Genomic DNA, 26,665 nt, shown 5'->3' with positions numbered 1-26,665 from the left:
GTTCATTTAACACTACTAAATAAAGTTCATTCTGACCGCTTCCAGCATCGCCTCGAGAAAAAAAGGGCTCACAACGTAATCATCAGTACAGAATTTAGAAGAAATATAAACGAAATGACACGTAACGACTGTTGAATCACTACTGAGCATGGTTCCAAAACGAAAAAAATAATAATACTGCAAGATGCACTCAAGATATAATCCGATAAATATCAAAGAAAAATACCGCGAGGAGAGTCGAGAACTTAATGATTAGGCGCACGTCAACGTTGAAATTCGTAAATTGTTTCACTTCTCGCTTCTTTTATTCGAATAGCAATACAATAGAATTTTCTTTGAATTGATATTAATTATCGAAAAGGCTTCTAGTACCATGACGAAAACAGGGGCACAGCTACGTATTCAGGCTGGTGGGGGTTTAGGTGCAACTAATACCAGGGTGCGTGGAGATATGGCATACCAACCTGGATAAGCGGTAGGTGCGAGATTAATAAATTGCTGAATTTTTAGATAAATGGTTCAATATGGTGAGTTTTATGGCTTTCTGAGGGATATTTTATCAATCCTTCCACAATTCTATTGGTAATATCAATCCAATTAAGTAAAATGGATCAAACTTAAAAATTTCTCTGAGCTCTGGGGGGGGAGGGGGGGGGGTTATCCCCCAAAAACCCCCTCGCTGCGCCACTGGTCGAAAATGTATACCAAGTTTAGGAGCGATAGTTTACGCGCCCGGAAAAAAATAATGTGATAAGGTAGGTTATACAGGGAACGGAGAGTATAAAAGGAAATCCTCTAACATATTATTATGGATAAAAATGAACAATAATTGCTCTTGAAAGAGGTTCAACAACAAACCTCATAATATTACATGAAATTACGATCAAAACCTTGAGCAAAATACAATCCAACTTCGAATAGACCGCTATTTAAGACAATCTCCTTGCGAGATTATGGATAGATTACGGTGGATCACAATGTGATATGCATGAATTACCTTCATCATCTTCTGTTTTGGAATAAATGCAATGGTGTAGAACCTATCGCGTAGTGGTGTGAATTTAAATGCATCGTTTTCAATTAATAAAATACGTTACGGGATGAGTCGGAAAAAAGGGGGAGCGCAAAACCAACGTCAAACTAAGGAAACGAAAACCAGAGGGGTGAGGGAGGTATACACCCGGTGCTTATGTCACCTTAGAACCCGAGCGACCAGCGAAGGACTAGGCAAAATAGAAATAGTCATTAGAATAGCTTCCGCGAAGACAACCCATAGAAGGAAACAATTCATCAAAACCAATAAATGGAGTACGTTTCTCTTTGGCACAGGGGCAGAGCGATGAGCGCAGCAACCAAGTGAAAGGTGGCCAATTAAAATGCGGTGCTACCAAATAATGATGAAGGCCAAATAGATGAGCAATGCAGAAGTGCTAGGTGAGAAAAAGTTCCCCGAAAATCCTGAAAAAATACAGCGCAACCTAATTGGCCATATTAGGTGAAATGATGGGTCTGTTGGAGGTAATAATCGAGGGGAGTATGGCAAGTAAGGGCCTCGAATTAGAAATATGTTTTGTCAAGCAAGGGCGGATACAGGACTTTTTCTGGGAGGGGGGGAATACAAAGGCTTGAAGGGAAAACGGTCTTCTCGTATTTGAGTTTAAAAACAACACGTAACAATTACTTTAAGAAATATTCCCTTCATTTTAATATTGGAGTTATTAATATGAAAATAAATGACTGAGGATCCGTAATGCAGAAAACGCAACGATCGCAAAATGATCGCAATGATAACCGTATTAAAAATCTCGTCCATTTTTTGAGCGTCTGGGGGGAGGGGAACGTGCCCCCGTGGCCCTCCCCAAAATCCGCCTATATTGTCAAGAATGCAAAGGAAAATAAATACTTCAGCAAGAAAAGATTCGCTGAAACAAGAATTGACGGACGGTCAAACGAATCCTAGAAATGCCGACGACCCCCGGAAGAATGGCGTGGAATATGCTCTACATCTGCAGCACGATCCTCTGAATTCAAGGACACTTACGTAATTATCGAAACGCCTCCCTGCTACTTAATCCTTTATTCGAAGTAAATTCGTCAAACCCCCAGTCTCTGCTATTATCATGTCCTGCTTTCTTCCTTAAATAATAATAATATAACTTTATGCCACTCATATTCACATACATTGCATCAGAATACACTTTAATAATGATGGAATATATAGGTACCCCTTTTGGAATAGTTTTGGGGCTGCCATCTTACACTGTTTGTACAGGTCTGGTGCAAACATACATGAAAAATAAATTTACTTCGTTGTATTCAGTGATTTGTTTTCTTACCGACTGCATTCAATTGTGATATTCCAAAAATGTACACATGGATAACTAACTATCTTATATAGACGCATAAGAATTACATACATACAATATATCTTTTATTGAAAACGTTTTTATGCCAATTTTCTTAACATAAACTCTACTTCCTCATACCGCATAAGCCATTTTTTGACAGTGGATGTAAATCCTCATCTTTTTTCCTTTTTGGCCACATTGATTGGCAACATACTAAATAATTTTGGCCCCAAGTATTGGTATGATTGTCGATAAGTTTCAGTCGTCGGCCTAGGTTATAAAATTACGCTGTTTCTTTTTCTCCTTATCCATAGTCTACTTTTGACATCGCCAGGGCTTAAAATTTTGAAATATAATCAACTTTATGTTTAAACGTATCAAAAACAGTGTATTAAAACAGTATGTGCTAAAGATACCACCGAAAAGAGTGCACAATTTTCTATTGTAAAATAATATATATTTTTAACAGTATACTTCTGCACGGTATCCACTGGCACATCAAAACCAACTTACGGCATGCCATATATTGATTCTCATCTTGAAATAGCCCACGTAACCGAAGAATACGCCTTCACTCGAACCGAATGTCACATATTTTCACAACTCCAACATTCCCCTGACATCACATACCCATTTCCTGCAGCAGGCATTATTAGCAGCACATAGCGCTGAACCATGAGGCAAACGTACTTCTAACTTAAAACTAGAACTTCAAACCATATCATATCCGCTCCAAGGTTATTTCGATACATACATAGACTGCCAAGGGAAAGTTAATCGCGGTAAATATCTATGCACTCCCAACTTCTCTCAACACCAACACAACCCATTACACAAGTTAACTCCATTCACGGCGAGAGCGAGGATTTAAGATGAATATATTTCACGCAACTATGCATTTCGCTATCACATTAACGCATTAAGATCCAAACGGCAGTTATGACGAAGACATTATTAACAGAGAAACTTTGGAAACAGCTCAAAGAAAATCTGTGGTTACAAGACTCACTATTAGTCACGCCTTACAACCAGAACATTTACAAAGTGATGCATGATTTAAAAAAATAATACGCTACGGGAACGCATCTATCTTTAATAAACTACGCTTAATCATGACCTTCATTAATATTGTGCACCCATGAATCCCGTGAAAGAGGGGGTACATAGGAAGTTATACTAGATGGAGATTGTATCTAAATAAAGACAGGGAATATCGCATTATATATTATTCTGGTAAGAAGCAGAGAAATATAGTGCTCGCAGAAAATGACCGATAAAAAGCCTACTATCGGCGCAAACAAGGTAGAACGCTGAACTTTTATGAAATTCTGTCGCAGCTCCAAAGGGTCGTGTAATACGTCGTTTTACTCATAGTTTATTCGACTACAACAATCAATCATTAAACATTTTAGTTAAACAGCCGGAAGGGTGGAGAAAAAAACAGGAGTAACACAAAGGAGAAGGGGCAAAACGGTCCCATTCTTCATCTCGTCACGGGGCAATTCATTTGTTTGGTGCACTTCATTGTTATTTTACAGAGAGAACGACATCTTCGCATTACAAATAGATTTAAAAAATTAAATTTGATCTATTATTTGATTTTTTAAATGGCCTAAAGGTAGGCAGGTAGGTAGGGGAATTAACCTGGCCGGGAACATTTCAATTTCCGAGGTGTAGAATATTACATGAATTTCGAAGTTACGTATACTACATGAAAATTTTCTTTCAAACTTTTCATTCAAGGAAATTTTGATATTGTTTCTCTTGCTTAAAATAAACCACAAAATGGAAAATCGAAACTCCGGAACAATGCACACTAAAAAATATTGTTAAAATAAGACATCGCACTTCAAATCTTTAAATTTGAAAATGCTGAATTATCCAACGAAACGCGTGGTGCGCCAAAAAGATTCAAGAGAAAAACTTAAGCAAAGCAATATTTAAAAGACACATTTAGTAAATTAAAATAATGATCAGTCGGGAATTTGGGTGTGATCCTAACGACCTAGTTGGTGACGCAACTAAAAACCAAATTGTTACATTTTCAAAACACAAAAAAAAAGACCTTTTCCCCGAAGTGTAATCTAAATTCAAAGGAAATGCAATTTTCGCTAAAAATAAGCACACCGCTGCAATTCAACTATTGCTTCCATAGCCCGGGAAGTTGGAAGGATGGAGGTAGGTGATGAGTTTCCGAAATTTCAATCATGGTTACGAGCGCAGAGGCCAAAAATCGTTCTTTCCCACCCTTATTAGGATAAGATGACTGGCTGTTATGATTCCCGGGTTTCCACCGCGTTGATTCGTGCCTGATGACGACATTTTCGTCGGCAACTTCTGTCCTGAAGATGCTGGCGTGATTTCCGGAGAAAATTTCGTCAACAGGCATCAAAAAACGCGGTGGAAATACGAAAACCATGACAGCACCTACTTCTCACCTCGGCAGCCGTCGCAAGAGGAAGCGGCTCCTGGAAGCCCTGGCGCAGAGCCTTCAGCCTTAACCAAGCTTAAAAGTCTACGTGCCCATGAAAGTATTTGGCGGCGATGAAGATAAACACCTTGACCCCGCCGACCCCCTTGGCTTTACAGTCAATGCCTGTCCCAGGTCAGCGTATCGCAGCGAGAGAGGGGTGCAGCGGCTAGCTTCCTGGATGTCCCCCGCCGCTGGACCACGTGCGCATCCGGGCGATAGCCACACTCCCGACGGATCAGGGATTCCGTTTTTAGGAAGGGCGGAAAATTACCCTCGCGCCGAACTGGTCCCATCTTTGGGGACGTACGCGGAAATATGTTCCTAGGGCAACGTTTGCTGAGTGTGCGACTCCGGCGTGTTCGTGTTTTTCCTTCCGTTTATTTTCAACTTCGGCGTATTTTGTACGTTTCTTTACTCATCTGCCTTCCTTCTACCCAATCCCATCCTTAAAGCTACCCCTTAACCAAACCACTGAAAAATACTGAAATATTCATTTCATAGTCATTAATTTATTCATTTGTTTCAACTGGAAGTTGCGGGAAATTTGCTACAGAATGTTCCGTCACGACTGAATATGCCATCAAACGCACGGAATGCTAAATACTCGCCAACGGAATACTGTTCGAGGGTTTCCAACTGTGCCTGAGGAGATCTAAAGTTAGAGATCAAACTCTTCGTAGTTATCATGGAAGTTCACAGCTTCCACGCCACGGAAGAGCACGTCTTCAAAATGTAAGACCCTGTAGTCCTTAGGTTGCAAAGAAATGAAGAATTCTATGGTCCATTGTGCCCTTTAAGTACCGAAGTCCTGGTCAATCCTTTTCATTTCTGCGTAGGTTTCTAGAAGAGGGAAAATAATTGTGAAGGTCGGTGCCGTTCGAGGAATAATGCCAAACGGATCGTACATGGGAAGGATGAGGGAAGAAGAAAGAGGAAGGAAGAATGATGAAGATCAAATGGCTATGCCGTGTGAGTAACGTGGAAGTTCTAACGGCCTGTTAACGCGATTCATTAACCTTTACTAGGCAATGTCTGATTGCGTGAACGATCTTGGTGGACCCGAAAGGAACATGTACGAATGCATGAATCAAATTAGAACAGGTTTTATTTTCTGGTCATGCGTTCGTACGATTTGGGTGGTTACGTGGTCCATTTTGGCGTTAATTCTCGCGTTCATGCATTTAGACATTTAACTCGTTCGAATTAATGAACCGCGCAGACAGGGCTTAGAAATAGTTGGAGAGAAGAGGAAAGCTTTGGTTAGAAGACGATACAATTCAATCGGTCACATCGAAAGATACGACAGAAAAATGTAAATGTATCGTTGAAGGACAGGTGGAAGGAAAGAACAGCACAGGTAGGCCGCGGATGAAATACTTAAGGGCAGGTGAGGAAGGATGAGCAGCAAAAGAATTACGTAAGTATTAAAATATTAGCCGATAGAAGAATTGAATGAAGGGTTGCGTCAAACCAATCTTAGGATTGATGGCTGTTGATGACGAGTCGAAACTAGAGATTGCAACCCAATTGTCTTCGAGAAATTCATGTATTTGGTTGAATAATGAGGAAATATTTCACAACCATAATTGAATAAATAAACAAAGGTAACATTACAAAAAATGTTTTAGAAACTAAAAAACATCAAGGCTTATAGATTATGAAAAAATTTAGGAACGGAAAGTCACCGCCGTCTTCAACCAGGCGCCAAGGCTGAACGTCACGTGCCTTTAATAATCATCATCTTTCAACGAGATATTCTCTTCCAATACCACGAAGGCCTGTCTAGCACATCGCCAGATATTTGAAAAGGATTATATGATATCTGTCTATTCCATGCATAAGTTAGTAGGTATTTAATTCATTTCACGAACCCCCACATTTTTAGCCAGAGCATTCACAATAGCTATTCAGGGCGGCCACCCGAGTATCAAGCTGAAATTCCCCGACTTTTACTGACTACTGCAGTGATTTTCCAGACTGTACGATTACATGTATTCTACGCAATATTCATCGTCATGATTTGGCGCAGATTTAATCAAATCTAAATAAAAAATTAGTAAAATAAAGATAAAGAAATGAATTTTTACAGCTACTGATAACCACCTCAATGAAATTTGGGGAATGGGATGTAAAAATACGTAATATTAAGCTATGCTAAAGAGGGTGAGGAATAATCACAATTTATTTTTAACAACGAATCTGATTTTTCCAAATACACTTTTCATTTTCGCTGCAATTCCATGGCTCTCACGACACAATGAAATAGCATATATTTCCTAGGCGTTCAAGGTTTTCAGGAGAGTGACCAAAAATGGTACTGTAAACCCATATGAAATACACAGAGGACATTATGTTAGAGTACGTAAAAGAGGGAAAGAAAAAATGAAAATAACAACACGACGACTCCAAATTCAATACCAGGAGGAAAGGTAAAGGGGTAACGGAGGTTCAAGGTACAACCCCAGCAAAAAGACCACGGAAGAGGGGGATGGTATGAGCGTAGCAACCCTTACTACAATAATAATCAGCGCCTTGACCAGGAAGGGTGCGACGTGTAGGACCCGCACGAACCCTTAAGCGGAAAAGAAGAAGGGAGGGAGGGCCGTGGACTCTGCGCGCAGCCACCTATCGATCGATGCCTATCGGAGAGAGGGAAGAGAGGAGAGGGAGGGAGAACGCCTCCCCTCTCTCAGCCCCTTCTCCAACCGCCCCACCGGCGGGGACCCCTCCCCCCCTTTCCCCTCCTCCCCAATTATATTCACTCTGCGATTAATAGGGCTCTTGACTATTTTTATGAAAGCTTAGAAGGGAAGGGATCCATTCATAAATTCAAAATAGGATTATACGCGACTCTACTCGGTGCAGAGCAAAATAAAATTTACTTTGCTACAGACTACAAATCGCAGATATTGTAAATGTTAGGATATTGTTTCCTTTCAAATCATATTTTTGTTTCCTATATACCGACTGCCAAATCTTATGCTTTCGTTTTCATGTGTGCATTGCTCTTTTCTGCTGAACCAAGTTCTACTTTGTAGGCAACTGTCTTTTTGTTTAGAGGGTGATGCCCAGAGAATAATACATATATATTCTATTCCATTTCCGTATATTCTAAATACAACCCCATATCCATAGAACTAACCGAATAATTATACTGGTAGGATCAAAAAATCTTCCTAATTAAAGATACTGAATTTTGGGAGGGGCAAAAAAAGAACGACTTCCATGTTGATACATGAAGGCGAGAGATATCTCAACCCCTTATTCATATCAGACGTGTAAATAATCAAAGGGTAAAATCTATGTCGAGTCGTTCCATTACATGCTTGGTAAATGAAATGGCAATTTGCACTTCGGTATTGGTTTATTAACGGCAAGTTCCCACAGTGTTTGATATTGTGGCGGTTCCTAAACTGATAACGAGGTGAAAAAATGCCATTTCATTACCCAATGATTGAACGACCTCTACGTTGATCTAAGGTTTCCGCGGTGTTTCTCCAAATAAGTCTCGGCTTTCGGGCTTTCCTCCGCGTTGTGCTGTCCTTAGGTGACGAGAGTTTCTCCAGCCATTCTACTGGCGTCTTGAGGTCAGGAATGCCCGAAAACCGTGACTCATATGACGATCTACGTCTTAAGATATTACGAGTAGTTAAAAAAAAAAAAAACACCAAAAAGCCCGTGAAACCGTCCAAATTCCACTTGAAATTTTCTATTAATGTAATAAAAATTTTCAACAATAAATGATATTTACTACCAATTAACACATGGATGCGTAATACTCCAACATCAATACTACGTCGAGAAGGTGACCGGAACAATTTTTAAATTAATGTTTCCCTGTATTGTGAATAAAATGTTCTAAGCGTCTTCTGCTTTAATACTTGTTCAATGCATACAATTTTAAAAGTATAGATGTATAAAGGGGTGGGAGAAAATAGAAGCCTCCCAAAAAAAACAGGAAAGGAGACAGAACGCTTTGAAGGACCTCATCATACGGCATGACGGACTGATGAAGAGCATCGGCGAAGGACTGCACCGAATTTTCACTAATAGAAATTAGAGGTACAGTTTATTTCAACAATATTCGTAGTCATAATTCTAAGAAAGCGTACGACCTATGCCTATAGGATATGCATATAACATTTCTATGAAGTCTATATCACAATAACGTAAACACAAATGGTTCAAATGGGCTATGAACGGGCTGCGTATGTATGGGTGCAAAAATCGTTAAAATGGACGAATCGTTTTCGGTATTAGCGATAATTCGGTGCTTTTAGTGATGGGGAATGTGAAAGACAAGAAAAACACAAGTTAGAAAGCATTAGCAGCGAGGTTAACAGAGTGAAGAGGAGCGTCAAGCCGAGGATTTCGGGGTATTTTACCGGAGATAATGAAACATTTAACCAGCATATTTCGACACGTGAGCAACACTTTTAGACTCCGATAAACACTTAACTTATTCCCCATGAGACGCGAGACGTGGCTGCCATTTTTTTAACATGGATTCAAGACCACGAGATACTAAACCGATACCTCTCAAAATTTTACTTACTCCCATATGCTATTAGCATCACCGGAAAGGTCTGATCCATCCAGTATCTTTCTCATGTCCCCCACGTATAGGATGACTTCCATTAGTGACAGAAACAATGCTGAAAGTTTCTCAGCGGGAAAAATGGTTATAGGTTTTGCATCTTGCATAAATTTAAATCGCCAACAAGTCACATTGGGTGACCACCGTGAAGCATGAAGAAAACGAAATTTTCGTGATATTTGGACTTAATTCCAACCAACTAACTACCATTCAATCTGCATGATTAAATTGTCAAATTAACTATGATTCAAGAGCCCACACACGTTTTCAACTCTCAGATACATCACCTATCCATACGATTTTCTCCTCATTGTAACATTATTTATTGTTTCTGAAATTGTGCTTTTATCTTTATGGATTTATTATCGTTACAAACCCTTGAAGCCTTGGGGCTGAATAAATAAATAGGAGGCTTTTGAATTCAAGCCCACTACCGAATCCATATTTCGGGTGATCAAGCGTCAAAAGACAGGGCAGATTTTCAACTCTTAGATAATTAAGATACAAAGAAACTTCAATTGTCTAAAGTGAGCAACATGGCTTCCAGACGAAGAGATATGGGGAATCCCATTAAATTTCAAGCATTGTTGTTCTTGGGTGAGCAAACCGTTTCATATTTGCGGGCCTCACCCCCCTTAAGTGCAAGGCAACTTGAGACATGACTTCTCTCTCCGGAAGGTAGAAAATTAATGGAATAATAAATTTGAAAAGACAGAGCATTTTTATGATCTATTGGCTAGTTCTTCTACATTTTATGGTATTTCGACTTTCTCTAGAATTTTTAATTTAGATCAAACACTGTAAATTTGAAGGATTAGATGAATGGTTTCCAGGGGTTGGTGTTCTCGGGATAATGTCAGCGATGCGGTGGAAAATGATGGTCGTTCAATTCGAACTCGGTAATTTGAGATAAAAATAACGCGGCTAATACATGTATTGGTACAACATAAAATTGCTCAACATTCAATACATCGAAGGAGAGCGACATGAGGAGACACCACGCATGATGGGGCGGTTGAGTTGCGGCGGCGACGACATACCTGCAAACGCGAGTGCAGACACCCCAGTGTTCGCCCTGGGCGACGATAGACGACGGTGGATAAGCGCCTGCATGTGACCTAAAGTATACTGTCCAATTCAAAGAAACCCTCGTCGAAAATTCTCCTCGAAGTTTAAGCGAGGTGTTAAATAAAATATAGGGATTTAAGCGTGACATATTGGAGTACAAATGCACGGGAAGAAAGGGAGACAACAGCCCCGAATGAGTAACATAGGAAAAGTTCTATAGAATCTAGAAGAGAAAAAATACGATGATATGAAAAGGTTAGCAGAAAGGAGACCAGAGTGAAGATCTGAGTCAAATAAAAAGCTTCGGATTGATGATGATTGTAACTGGAGATGCTGCATTGTGACATCCTGGCTCGAATAAAGATCACAAACCAACAATCGACAATTAATAAACAACAGAAAAATTCATTTCTTAAGTCATGACAAGGTATTAAAATAAAAATACGATGTTAAAAAAGAAAATGGATATATAATAGTCGACATCTAACAAAAACTCTAAACTTAAACGAGCACCTAGGATGGTAGATAGAAGACGCTCCTCACCCAAACAAAACAATATATAATTCATCCAAGGTTACTTTGCACAGAAATTTTACTATGAATCGCAAAAGCTCGAACCTCACAGATGCGAATTATTACTAAGAGAACATCACAAAGGCACGTATTTATCGCACCAGTTCAATGAAATAATTAACTGTTAAAAATTTAATCTCCACTAATTTTGCGAAGGAGATCCTGCATGAAAGCAGTTTGGTTTACAGGGGTTGTTCGAGGGGTTTGATTATATCCCCGAGGGTTCCGAATAGTAATAGAGCAATGAACACAAAAAAAACAAACACCACAATCAGCCCCTGGATTTCCGTCAAAATCATGATCATTCGAAAACAACCCAAACACGCTTCCCTGGGACTCCGAGCTTTTCATTACCGCCAACGAAAGCCAAGGACGGAGCATTTAGGAGGGGAAAGAGCGGATATATTGAGGGGGGAGGGCCCCTGAAGAGCGGAATTCCGAGCGAAAACAATGGGACTGTGGAAAAAAAAGAAGATGCTGGCGAAAAGAAAGAGGAGCGACACGGCGCGGCGTGACCTTTGACCCCGACGGCGCGGCGCTCGGGTTCACGGGGAGCAAGCTGAGCATTTTCGAGGGCCTCTCGCTGCTGCTGCCCCTGCGCCCCACACCACCTCCTCCTGCGCCCCGGTAAAGAGGGGCGACATACACGCACGGCGGCCCAACGCCTTCACGTTTTAGGCACTGCTTTCGAAACGTCTATACCTACATACTACCCCGCGTGAGAGTATTATTACTAATAGTATTTCATCATAATTTTAATACATTTACATGCTACTCCGCAATCCGCCCATATAGGCGTGTGGGGGAATGTAAGGACACCAGTCGTTGACTCTAACGAAGTTCCGTCTAGCATTAATGCTAGTCCTTTAATGTTAGGGGGAAAAACGAGTTCCACTTCCTATCCGTCCGTAAATGCCATTAAAATAATAGTTTCTGCCTAACCTGGAAATATGGTGGGGTTCTAATTCGATATTCTCCCTGTCGCTCTTATAGACATCTGCTATATCGATTGCTCAAGATATCAAAGCCTAGCGCGCAGCATCCGAGTCTAAAGCGGCTCCCAGCCTAATTGGTTTAACATCTCTGCAACGCTTTCTGCACGCCAGTCGCAGTTTTTGACGAAACGCGCAGCTTTCCTACGCATTTTATAAAGTAAACGAAAAATGCAATTCCCTCGTTTCACGAACACCGCAAACGGCGCTATATTGGCATAAACAAACCGTAGTTCTGGAACAGGCTAACAACAGACGTTCACGAACATCCAAGCCCTGAATATAGGCAACCTTCCGAGGCACGTCGCGACTTTTGGTTAAGCAGTCGAAGAAGACCTGACCCCGCCGAAGGAAATTTTCTTGGAGGGATCAAATTAGTCCACACTCATTGTCTACCCGCGGCGGTATTAGAGATGTGGTTATTTTCCCAAATCGATATAATGACTTCTGTTTTAACGTTTGTCATCGATTTTAGAAATTTCTACAAAAACGATAGTAAACTTTCATTCAATAGTCAAAAGCAAAAAAAATCAACTGTAATTCGTTTTTTCCTACACCGTGTCCTGTCTAAAATGACGCCTTGGTTGGGCAGTTCCTAATGGGAACCACAAGTCGTCTAAACAATGAAAAACGGGAATACCACTGATATCTTGGTGACAAAGCCGTTACCCTTCATACTTGATGCCAACCTGAGAATGTGGTCAGTCTGACAGAAGAAAAATGAATTAAAATTTAGACACTTCATTTTTTTATCGAAACGTCGAGGCTAATATTCCAACATACATAAGACATCAAATCGATTAGGTAATAAATCGCAAATCAGTCAAATAAACACGGGAGGGCAACATCCGGGCATTACGACCAGCAGCTCCGAGGGAAAAGTGACTATAGGACGCAGGAGCGGGCTGCCGGGAGCGGGAGCAGCATCCTTGCTAAGCGGCGCGGCGCCTCTGCTCCGACTGACAACCTCTCTCTCCTCTCTTCCCGACGGGGACAGCATTTCGAGGCAGAGGGGTGTGAGGGGGTGCGCGCGTGAGGGGATGGAGGGACACACGCAACACACACACATACAGAGAGCGTGGGGGTGGAGGGTAGCTCTGATGAGTCGCTCACGAATAATCCGGTCAAAAAGAACGAGTCATGGGCACCAAGCGAACGAGTCGAATTTGAAAGATTGAACAAAATGAACGAATTACGCGGAGAATTGCAAAGAGGCGGCTACTTCGCGCGGAGAACATAAGACTGGCAGCCAGGAAACAGTAAGAAAAAATAGAGGCAATCTATGGATCAGAAACTTGGACCATTAGAAAAAGTGGTCAGAAAATAAAAGAGGCCATCGAGAACTGGTGGTAGAAGAGAATGTTGAGCATGACGGTACGGGGAAAATTCGGAGATAAGAAAACGGGATTCTCCCCGCATCACCTTTCCTTCGTAGCGACAATGACCTGAGGTGGCGGTTGCATCCTCTAAATACCATGCTACACCAAAAACAGCTAATTCCAAAAAGGTATCAAAATTACCTATAAAAAAATTAATCACGGTTTATATCAACTCTCCATTTTCTACCTCCTTGATATGCAGTCCGATTTTTAAAAAATTCTATGACTTTTATATCAACGCCAAAGCAAATGTATTAAGGGATATCATGGAAAAAATACAGAAAGGCGTACTATGAAACAAAGCCAAGTGGGTGGAATTGAAGTGAAATAGCGCCAAGTCGGCACGTATAACTAACTTTAGACGCCCAGTCAGGATGGCAACTAACTCCCGTCCACCTCTTACCTCCGACGCAGCAAAGCTCTGCGCATTCAGCCACAATATTCATCAATTCGCTGATCCTCTACACAGTATTCCTATCACTAATGCCTAATTCCCCCAAATTTCAATCTCAATTACTATTTCAATGATATTTACCTGATTTACATTATTTCCCTCACTGGTGACAACCCTGTAAATACAAATAACGAAAAGAACACGGCATCAAACGATAATTACAAAAGAACCCAGCACTATTTCACAAACTTTTATTTTAATTTTAACAGACGAAGTTAAAATAAAAGTTTGTGGAATAGTACTGGGTTTTGTTTCACCATGAACATTTCATCGTTCCACCAAGTAACGCCCCTAATCAGTTGGTTTATTTATTACAAAAGAAAATTACCGGGAACCGGAATCGCATGAACTGGAACATCCAAAACGATCCTAAATTCCCACTTGTAATGTAAAGAGGAGAAGGCGCCCTTCCCCTCCGTTGAGGGGAGGTCCCCCCCCCCTCTCCCGTGGGGGAGGGGGGGGGGGGCAGTGCGCTCACCGTCGCCGCCGCCGCCGTCGTCCTATTGATCGAGCGAGGAGGGGGCGGGGGGGTTGGGGGAGTGGGGGAAGGGGAGGTTCTGCCCCCGCCCCCTCCCTCCAGGGGGAGAGAGAGAGAGGATACGGAACAGTAGTAAACACATGCACGCATGCATGCATGGTGGCTGGAATTCACACACAGTTTTCGGGAGAAATGCGAGCCAAAATACCTCCGGACCAACTGCTGCACCGACTCGGCGAGCACAAATCCGAGGCGAAAAAAAGCTCGAAGAAACCTCTGCTAGACTCTACATGCGAGGGGCTGGCCGAGGTCATGAAACCAAAGTAGGATAACCCGAGAGCTACGGGTAGAGGGAGAGGCCTGGGGCACCTTTAGGAAAATCAAATCAATGTTTGTTTTGATAATGGCAATAAGTGATCGAAACTAGTAGACTTTAAATTATTTGTGGGATGTTGCTTTTGCTTTGTTCCACCACGATCTTAAAGATAAACCCCTTCACTACAGCCTAAATTATATGATTTTTTCCCAACGATATTATTATTACCTTTCATTTTACTTCAAATATAGGGTAGGTATTCGCACCGAACTGATATTGACCAATTCTTAATCATTAAACAGCAAAAAATATTTAAACGATAATAAATGAAACGGCATCCAGTATGTTGACATTTATTCCCAGGTGTAGAAAAAATGACATAAAATAGTTAATGAAAACCTGTTAACCTCTGCTTACCTTTCCTTGACATACATAGGTATTGTAGTCTTGATGCAATAAATAAACGTCGACAAGCTAACAAAGGGGTGGTTGATTGAATATAAATTTTATTTTTCCATAAACACCCACGAAAAACTCTGCCTTTACACATACCACCGACTCCACATTGCCCACAGCGCGGTTAACGAGACCCGAGTTCAAATCCTGTTCAGACCCAAGACCAACCTGTGCGATTTCTTCCCCCCCCCCAATGGCGAGAGGGAGATTCCCATGCACTCTTTCTCCCCTCCCCCCCCTCCAGCGGGGATTTTCATACTCAGTTTCACTCCCCTGCAAGGAGAACTCTTTTCATCGTCAGTTATCAAAGCGACCGGCAGCGTGCGGGGACATTAATAACTTTATTATATTAATAATTAACGCGGATAACTTCGAAAAATTATGACAATTGACGGAGAAATTCGGTGGACATAGAAACGAAATTGATTCAGCCACCTCACAACAATAATTCGAAGTCACAGAATGGTGTAGGAGAAGCAGATAATGAAGTTGCCTACGCGAGCCTAAAGCCTACCGCTTTGATTGAATAAATAACTCAACCATAATATTATTATTTTTCATTTTACTGAAAATATACCGAAGGTGTATGGACCACAATGAAATAAACCAATTTCGTAATAATTAAATGGCGAAAAAATAATTGAAACATAAAAACTACACAAAAAGAAGAATAAGGCAATGCAATATGAATTACAAATCGTCCGTTTTGAAACCTTACGGTTATGATTGACTGCACTTCTTCATTCTACTCTCCCTTTCCAATTCCTTTATCTTTCTAATTCTCAGATAGCACTTCACGTCCTATTAGATCGTTTTTTGACAGTTTCGTCTCTTGGTTTTCTTCCATTATTATTTTCGTAACACACAAAACAGCTGGAACAAGCATGGAGAAAAAATGACTAAATAGTAATAAGGACTTTTAAAAAAAAAAGTGGCCATAGTGCTATAGTTATATTCGTGGTCAAAGTACAAATTAAATATTGATTTAGAGTACATGCATAAATAATATGTACTCTCAGACAGGCAAGCAAATGATGCCATTTAAACCACCCGCCACTCGCCTACTGGGTCGGCTTGCGGGGTAGGACGCAGATAGATACATAAATAATAGAACGAGTGGGGCCTGGCGGCCTAGTGGATAGGTCATTTGGTTACTGACCAAGGTCACGGTTTTCATTCCCGGATAAACCCATAAGACTCCCTCCTACCGTTCCAACAAAAATCCACGTTAATAAACGACAATACTTTCAGCGAAATGGTGTAATGTTGATCTTCACCTCGCAAGCAGCGTTCTTAGTTTCTTCCCCACTCCCGTCAGACATTTTGAGTCATAAACGTGTGCCGACATGTGCAAAACACCACAAGAGCTACCACTAAGTGGTTTGACCTTCATCCAATCAGCGATTCGTATCGACGCCGGCATTATGCGACACCAAGGACATGAAGGCTGCCACGATGGTCTGTGCATTCTGGTCATCAGCTATTCCCCCGTCCTTCTAGCACCCATTACACGTGAACACGGGAGATCATCGAGGCATTAGACAAGGGGGACCAAAACTCTGCGGCGAGTCAAGCGAGCCGAACTCGGGGCAAATATCAGGTAACCTTTAAAAGTGCCAAAAAGAGCTCTCCCACTCCTCCAGTAAGTCAAAATTCATTTCATTTTAACATATATATTTATTAAAATAAAACATTGCAATATTTCCACTCAGTTTTATTATTACACAACGCGTTTCGTCGTTACAAACGACATTGTGAAATATTGTTTGTCAACAACGTCGTTACCGACAACATTATCAACATTGTTGTTTGTAACGACGAAACGCGTTGTGCAATAATAAAACTCAGTGGAAATATTGCAATGACTTATTTTAATAATATTAAGAACTTCCACCATATCGTGCCCAACATCATACAAGATATAACATATATTTTGTTTAAATTATTATTGAACTTAATTTTGTTAAAAAATCGTTAAATATTTCACTGAAAAGGTGAAACCGCTTGTACCTAAGTTTTCCTCGAGTTTTTAAAAATATTTACCTTCACATCGAATCGAGACAATTTTTCCTAAACTACTGCAAAATAAGGAAAAATGCTTCGGCAATTTTAGTAATGCACAAATAAAATCGGTTGGCATTCGAAGGGTTAACAAAGGCGAGGAAGGAGCTTCAGCGCATGCGACCAACATGGAAATCCCGGATCGTGGGATCCCGGTGATTAGTGTAGGTAGATTCCGAAAAGAGCGTATTATTAACGTTTTATTTATTTCGGTTGTATATTTGCACACCAAAACAATTAATACTTGGAAGAAGAATTACAAAGCTCTTAATAAAAACCCACTCGTATGTATTTGACTCGCTAACGTTTTTCTCATTTCCGACAGTAATATTGAAGCAGGAGTTTTCAATGTTGGCCCCATCTACGGGTTACTGCACAGCAAAGTCCAGCAGATTCTCGCACATTAACGGAGAAGTAGAATCGTCGCAGCCCACCATTGATTGGCACAGCACTAATGGAAGAATGCTTTGAATGATAAATGTCGAGACGTGAGGAATTAGTTTCATTTCAATTTTCCAATTGAATATTTAGAGAAATGGACAATACGTCAGCAATAAACATACCTATTAACTTCATTAATGAGTTTCAGGATTTTCAATTTATTTCCGACGTTCCCGCAACTGCCACGCTTCAATTTTATATAGTTATTTCACTTCGGAAAACTTGTCAATTCTTCTCGAATGCTCGCCAATCGCCATAAGTTCAATATACCTAAAAAATATGAAGTAAAAGCGTACGCGATAACTCGGCTTGATGAACGATTATTGCTGAGAGCGCAATATAGACGACTCTGCTACGCAGCCAGCGCTCTCATTTATATTTACTCTAACATAAGCTGGGTGTCACCTTTGAAGGGCTTTCTAACGACCTGACTGTGCTCCATATTACCACCATGCTCATGGCCAGTTATGATGGCTGCACAACGAAGGGACAGAGGACACCTCACAGTTACACAACCACCCTGCGCAAACTGCTCCTGGCAGGCGACTCGCAGGAGCGGTGAGTCGCGTGTGCACGCTCACTTTCGAAACGGACGAGCGCTGAGCGCATGACATGGGGATATGACGATCATCGAACCAGTAAAACACGAGCCTAAATATATCATGGTGACCCAACAACTAGGGACCGCAAAGGCCGTCTGCGAACGAAACGAAATCATTCAGAACTTCTCTCGAATCAGCAAAGAACTTACTTCCGAGATAACTGACCGAGATGCACCTGCCTAGATAATACACGAGTACACCACGAATGCATGACGCCCATTAATAATCGATTTTTTTCATAAAATTTTGTCTTTAGTTTATTACCAAATGGATTAGGCGTAAATAAATGGCTTTACTACTACCTTTCGACACATGTAACTATTATTTTTGCTACTTTCGCAAGATTTTCGATGCATAGGGTATGGTGCACGTAATGACGTACACATGCGGAATATTTGGCTTCGCACGTCGCGAGTTTTTTAGAGGCAAAATCTGGTGGAATTCTAACTCATTAGTATATGAAAGGCTACGGGAAATTTTCAACAAATGCTTTAATTTCATTCTGAAGCGAAATTAAAGTATTTCTGAGAAATTACCGGGAAATGTTTCTTTCCAAATGTGTTAGAATTCCACCAGATTAAGCCTGATAAAACTCTCGATATCTGAACCCAAATATTCCGCAAGTATGCGCCATTAAGTGCAGTGTTGACAATGCATCGATAAGCTGCTGGAGGTGGAACCACTTTCGCAATTATAATAGTTATGTTTGGCGGAAATTCGCCCCTTTTTCTTACGAATAATATATTTGATAAGTACTTGTGGAAAATTGCAAGTAACTTCTAAGTAATTAAATTGGGTTCACGTTCGATACGTTTTCCCGCGGCAAGAAGACGGGATATCGCTGGGATGTATCAGACCATAGATTACCCATCCAATGACGGGAAACCAATCAGAGGCGAGCGATGCGCAATCTATGCTGCGACAGCAGACGGACGACGCTTATCTCTCCACACAGAATCAGGTGCACTGAAACGTGGCTTGATGAGTCCCCCACCTATCCCCATGAATTTCATTCTACGTTGCATTACCACCCAAGGGATATATATCGCCCACGCAAGCAAGGGCTTGAGGGCTGTATCAGCACCAAAACTAAAAGAAAAAAAAAGGCGGTGGGAAACAGTGTCCTTGAAAGCAAAAACGTGAATGCACAAACGACGGATAGAAAGCGGCTTTTAACTCGCAACAGAGCCAGCGAAGTGGAGATAGGAGACTCCAGTGACACCGCAGACAGAGGCAGCGATATTGAAAGCGATTGGATTCGTGTAGGTTGGGACACGTCGGAATGGACAATGGCAAACATGCATGGCTTTCGAAGCCAGGATTTCGTCCACCATGAAATGAAAGAGGAATTGTAAATGCTGCGCAGTACACGAGAAAGATATCATTCTACACTCAACAGCAATGCTCCACATTTAGAAAAAAAGGGGACGGCCGTCGCCATTAAGGCTGTTTGAATGGTTATAACTTAAACGGCGAGCTCAACATAATACCGAAAAAAAACAAGCTCGAAGAGAAAATTTAAGGAAATAGGCAACTTCCACTGCCAATATGTAATAAGGCAGAGTCCCCCAGATGATTTTCTTAAGAGAAGTCTTCTCAAAACCCTAAGAAGAAGAAGGGATAAATTGATCGGACACATGATAATAGGAAGAAGGTAAGATGACGTCCCAGAATGAGCAGCAGATGACATTATTAAGGATGTAAAAGAAAAGAGATATGTAACTACGAAAAGCCCAGCAATGAGGACGGCGGAATAGAGAGCTGCGTTAAACCAATCTCACGACTATTGACTTATAATGATGATGATGATGATGAAATTTTCGTACAAACTGATGAATTCTTCAGATCCATTGCCTTTCCTCACTTATACGCTATACTTCAAATATACTTTGCATAGTTTCATTTCTAGACCAGTTATTCCGACAGAAGCCTTTATAGAAATAGTGGTTTTAAACAGTACTATGACCCTAAAATAAGCTTTCACACAAAAATATTTTATTTTATTCTCAAACCACCTAATACAGCTCATATTGTCCATTTTACATCGGGGTATTCAACAAATTTTAATAAGTAAGGGTACAAGAACAACCTTGCCCTGGACAGGGAATCCTACCCAGGCGGGACTCGACCCCGCGACCTCTTCGTGGGCAGGCGAGGACGTTACCCCGCCGCCACCGAGGCCGGCAAATGGGTGAATACATATGAAAGAGACTTGAGCATTTCCCGATTCAATCAAAGGAGACGAGAGTGATCTATGATAACTGTATGGTTGGCTTGAATAAGTTTGCTACGATTCAAGCAGCGGACACACGAACGCGAATGAGGGATAGAGTTCGGGGGAAGACTAATTCGTATTGAGGAGACTTTCATTCCCATTCAACGTGTTGCTCTCCTCGCCTCGGTGGAATCGCCGATTACGCGCGCGCATCCGACAGCGGCCGATCCATCTCCGGCACTGGAGTCGCTGACTCCAGGTCCGGCCTCCGGGCAACATACCCTCAACCCCCTTCACGCCCCCAAGAATTCCCTTTTTGACACTCCCCCCCCCCTCTCTCTCTCTCTCTCTCTCGCGACCCCTTTCTCCATTCCGGGAGAATGGAGCGCGCGCGGGAGGTTGAAGGGAGGGGAGGGGTGCATCTCCCCCCTCCACTCATCGATCGCCTTCCCCTCCATCCCCTCCCTTCTCCTTCCCCTCCAGTGCTCCCGCGCAGGAATCCCTGGCCACACGGCCGAGCATGCAAAACGCACCGGAACTCATTAGCGAACCCCCGAATATCGGCGAAAGGAAACGAGTAAAAATGGGAAGATAGGGGACTATTTACTGCAATTCTCATCGACTGGATGACATTTTCAAGGGTGGATGATCCATGACAACTGATGATAATCGTCATCTTGGGGTACATGAATCAGATATGCATGAAACTGAGAAATTTTCTCCGAACCAGGGCAGCCTTGAGACAAAAGGGGGTGCAGGACAATCCTTCTCTCTTTCCTCAACTCCACCAACAAGAGCGGCGAGTCTCGTTCCTATGCAAGCAGTTGCGGTATTTTTTTCTCTTATTTTTGGTCTTAATATGAAGATGTCCCTCTTAGCAGTTTTGATTCCTTAAACAACATTATTTCTTCTATTTTTCCCATGAAAATAAAATATGCAAAAAGCTAAGACAATCCTTATCATTTTCAACATTGATTCAACACTAAAATTGCAGAGAAAAGATGGGATCTTTATTCCGATGAACTTAATTTCAGCTTTCTGCCGATAATAAGCGGTAAGCAATAGGGTGGTGACAAGCGGACAGAAGCGAGAGACATTGACCGATGTTACGTCATAACCAAATCATTACGCGTTATAAATTAGGTAATTTATCCGTTGGGGCATGTTTACGAGAAACTGAAAACACTAAATTCGCCAATTATATCCCACATCCACGCTGAATTTCCGTTCTTTTTGTTAGTGCGGCCATTACTCTTCATTCTATCGATAAAAGCTGTCCCATTCCTCCCCATTCCCTGCCAACAGTAACAGTCCTTCCCTCTGACACGGTTTTCGGCGTCTCCTCTCCCCTCGGTCCACCCCCCGGCCTCTCCTCCACCAATTTCCTATCCTCTACCACTATGCCCTCTTCATCTCCGTCCATCTCACTTCCTCCATCTACACCAAAACCCACATCTCGAGCACGCCAAGGGGTCTGGTTGGTGAGGTGGCTAGCGATGGCTTCCAACCCCGTGCGCGCCCGGGTTCACATGCCAATGGCGGCAGGGATTTATTCAGAACTTTCCATGTGTGGCTGCGGCGGAGATTTTGATCACAGGCAGTGATTCTTCCAGGTTTCTTTCCGCAGTAATGTAAATATTGTCCAGAAAAATGGACGAACGCGCTTGAGTACTTGTGGGGGGCATTTCAAGTACAGCACTTCGTCCGTCGGGTAGGACGTGGTCCCCTTGGCGGCACGGCGAAAATGACCTCGGCTGTTGGTCGCCACCTCCAAATACCATTCCAATCGAACACAACATAGAGCCAGATCAAAGGAATAACCATGACCAATTAACAATCGACAAGGAATCGGTTGTGATTCCAATGGGTAACCCGACAGATAAGAAACTACGCTACACTGCAAACAATTACAATTCCCATGATCTCTTTCTTCAAAAGAGCACACTTTTTGTAAAATATCTGTTTATCATTTGGAATTACCGTCGCTGATAACGACATCATTGAGTTGAAGCGAAAGAGCGAATCGAGAAATAATTTCTCGAGTCAAATTCCCCACTATTCAAACCGTAACGTGATTTTATACGTCCTCAAACTTCAAAACCCTTAAGCGGACATTTTGAAAGAGAACAAGAAAAATTTACAATGCACAAAAATGGTTAGTTCACACCATCGACCCAAAAAAATTAACAACTATGGCTCTAGATGTTACTTCCGACATTGAGAGAGCCTTCGAACGCCCTGTCAACTTCACCATCAATGATTCCAGATGATAATTTGTCAATACAAAAACGTGACGAGTAGAGGGGCAATAGGTTGCATTTCGCTAATAAATGATTTAATTTTACTGGATTACACGAAGATTGAGGTTAACGAGCACTTTTGGAGGGAAAGAGTAAAGCTAAGTAGCCACAGCTCATGACGCATGCTTGGCCAGCTGGGTGATTAATTGTACATGCGGAATGAGAAAAAAAATTCAAACACCTGAAGATTTACTAATGCCAGATTCTCAAGACATTAAATGAGACGAGGTGTAACACGTTTTGGACATAAAGCAAAAAGCAGTGTCATGTTACTGCAATTCGAGACCGAATTTATGATGATCTATCGTGGAATAAACATATTCGAGAAATAACCGGTCAAGCTAATCGTAAAATGGGTTTTGTTAAAAGAATATTAGGAAAGTGCGACGACAAAGTGAGAGAAATTAGCTACTTTTCCCTCGTTAGACCACATTTGGAATACGCTGCCAGTGTTTGGGACCCTCATGAAAAAGGCTTAATAACAGAGTTAGAACGCGTGCAAAGAAGAGCTGCCAGGTATGTGAAAGGTCGTTACGATAGTCTTGTTAGTGTAACTGACCTCTTAGATAAACTCGGATGGGAATCTCTGTCGGACCGTAGATTGAAAAATAGACTAAACCATTTAGATAAATTCAAGAGCAGTGTCTTTTCTGACGAAGTTAACCATATCTTGCGGACGCCAACGTACTACGGAAGATCAGATCATATAAATAAAATAAGAGAGATAGATTGCAGAACAGACAGATTCCGAATGTCATTTTTTCCACGATCAATAAGAGATTATAACGGCAGCAATAGAACGCTTAAATAGATTGCATGACTTATAGTGTAGCCTACTAACCTATGTAAAACTTACTGCATGTTTCTGAATTTATATTCTATATTCTATTTCTAACAGCATATAGTAGTATAGTTTGTTATTATACGGGACGTTTCTTGGACGGTGTGGTGTGCATGTGGGAGTCCAAATGCATGCTGCATGCTGGTGATTGATCACCCCCTGCCAAACACCCTAGAGGTGGCTCGCAGGGTAATTTGTAGATGTAGATGTGTAGATGTAGAATTTGAGTATGGAATTGGGGGTCATGAGGACGGATTTCGAAGAAGGACGAATGCCAAATGAGGATGGAGATCTGCAATTGAGGGCTTCGCAGAAGAACGCTGATTGATTACCATCATGTCCAAAGGCGACTCACGCGAGTCAGGAAATCATTTCTCGATGAAACACAATGAGTGCGGATCGTGGCTTCTGACATGGATGGGCGGTGAGTCGTGTCTAAACCGCTACATGTGTGCACTGTGCAGTCCTTGAGTTGGCTTCCGATCACCACCAGTCTTCACTTCCTCGTGTCATCGCAAAAAAATTATATAAATTCATCAAACCGGCCTAGTATGCAGAAACCGGATACGATTGAGAGGAGAACCACATCAAGTAAAAAATTCACTCACTAGAGTACACATGGGTTGATATGAAAGTTGAGGCTGAGGATAATCAATATGAAACAAGATATCACAAGTATAACGGTTGGACGAGACAAATTCCTCATGGTAGCTATTTTCTTTCCCAAGGCAGCACAAAAAAATAATTTAATTAAATTAAGTAAAAATGAAAGTAGTTAGCTGAGGCTTAACTTTGTCGAAGGTTAGGTCAAATATAGTTAAAATGATTAGGTTTTAGTCGACAAAGATTTTGATGTAATCACCCGAGACGATGATAGTATTAAAATTATGGGGATTAAAACTAAGATATTTTAATTATAAATCTAAAAATAAAATTTTCGGAGAATTAAAATATACCGAATGAATGACATAGGCGTATGAGATTCACATAAACGTAGACCGTCGAAAGAGGGAAACGTGACATTTTACGCACAATTTGGCCGATAGATGTGTGGTAACAGCAGGCTTCTCGAGAAGGCTTGGTTCGGAGCACGAAATGGAATTTCATAATAAGGTTCTTTCGATAGAGAGCCGCGGACGAAGTGTGCTGCTAGGCGTGCACCTTCCGAATGCACCCGGATAACTCACGAAGGGAGACGTGACGTCGAGCAGCGCGCATTCGCCAAGATAACCGTGAATGGGCGACCACGGAGAGAGAAGTCACATATCTCCGGAATTCCAAGCAAAACTCCTCGAGAGAATTATCGCCTTCCTAGCACGCCGTCTTCCTTTCAACTAAAACGCGCCAGCGTAAAGGTAATCCGGAGTCATTTGTTGCACGAGTTATGAGCAGGGTTGGCAGTAGAAACAAAACGAAAGGCAAAACCAGTAAAACTTCGATAGTTTCGTTCTCGCGAGCGAAATGTAGAAACGAAACGAAATGGATTTAAAACCAAGTGGAGCGAAACTCAGGGCCGAAACGAAAACCACTTCGGGTCGAAACTAAAGCAAAACTCTGGGACGAAACGAAACGCAGATAATGTTTCCCACCCGAGGGACCACGTGCTTCACCTTCTGACAGTTTAGTTTCGACCCGCACGCCGTGTGCGAAGCATGGTTGAATGAAGTAGAGGTTCGACCAACCGCCACTATAAGCAAGGGGGCGACATACCCATAAGGATAATGCGTATAGGTTTTGATACACCAGTGCCATCTATGCCAGTGGTCCAATGCTGCCGCGAAGTTTGAATGCACATCTCGGCGCGTGTTTCAATTTTTTTTACGCGTCACGATAGAGCGTGCTATTCAGGCCTAATAATGATACTGCAATTGCGAGAAACTTAAAAGCAGTGAATGTAGGAAAATCTTCCTGAAGAACTTCCCCAGGTTACTAAAGCAGTAACCATAATACAAGATTAATGTACAAAGTCAACTGGCGATCTGGTGGTTGGTAAGAATAATGATCTCGGAAACTTACTTCAGTGGACATTAGTATTTATTGATACAATAACTGGCAAAAGAAATACAACAATAAAAATTTCAATATGACATACTAGAGATGAAATCTGAGAAAGTTAACCATTCTACAAGCACATGAGATGCACAAGCAACAAATATCAATGACAACATGAGATGAGCAGCCTTTGCGTAATAGGAGAAAGATTCCATTACTTAAGTAAACACTCCACAGTTATAGACAAAGAGGGTGACCCAATTTTCCTTGAGGTAGATGTATCTTGCAATAGCTCTGGTACAGGGAAAACAATGCTAATCCTGAAACCATAGACCATAACAATACTTCACTAGAAATAAGCATGCAAGTTTGGATATCATTTCATGGAAGATAATTATTTAATTATGAAAGGAGGACATTATTTCGTAGGAAGTTGTTCATGATGAGTACCCATTAAGATATGCAACATATCTTGGCAGAGGAGTCTTAAAATGAAAGGTTCTTATAAGTTAATATCAATCACTTATACGAAAGAAAGTATTCCAAAAGTAGAAAACGAGAAAAGTGAAGAATATTTTATACCAATGTAGTAGAAATTAAGTTCTTACTTCAAAATGAAAGAGATTAAAGTTTTAAGAAATGTAAACATCGTAGAACACTTAATGAATAATGCTCAATTAATGACAATTAAACAGTTGAAAGGACAGAGTTGAAATAGCAAATTACATACATAACCAACAAAATGATTAGCATTAAACAAACGAAAGCATAGCACTAGCGATAAATGAGTAGTTTGAACACTAGAAAAACTGCAAGTACAATGAAAAACATATTGAAATATAAGGAATACAAGACACCATAAAATTTTGAAAACATGAGAAAAGGTTAGCTAATCACAGGTTGAAATCAAAATGGAATAATGAAGGAAACAGAATTACTCACATTTTCATCACCAAATACATTTCATACCCATGCAATTTTGCAATAACCAAGATCATTGAGACTCGTATCCTTCATCGAGCACATTCCAAAATCGTAAGGGACACTATAAGCAATAAAAAAAGTCTGCAGTTAACACT

At 41.3% G+C, this 26,665-nt stretch overlaps 1 protein-coding gene across 1 annotated transcript in view; it reads right to left on the bottom strand.

Moving 5' to 3' along the window:
* LOC124156575 overlaps positions 1-26,665 on the bottom strand; it is a 216,457-nt gene that overhangs the window by 44,134 nt on the left and 145,658 nt on the right. The gene's annotated exons all lie outside the window — the stretch shown is intronic.

Source organism: Ischnura elegans, chromosome 3 (genome assembly GCF_921293095.1).
Source record: "Ischnura elegans chromosome 3, ioIscEleg1.1, whole genome shotgun sequence".
Classification (NCBI taxonomy): domain Eukaryota; kingdom Metazoa; phylum Arthropoda; class Insecta; order Odonata; family Coenagrionidae; genus Ischnura; species Ischnura elegans.
The sequence above is the reverse complement of the archived record's forward strand: the minus strand, read 5'-3'. Positions and strand labels throughout refer to the sequence as shown.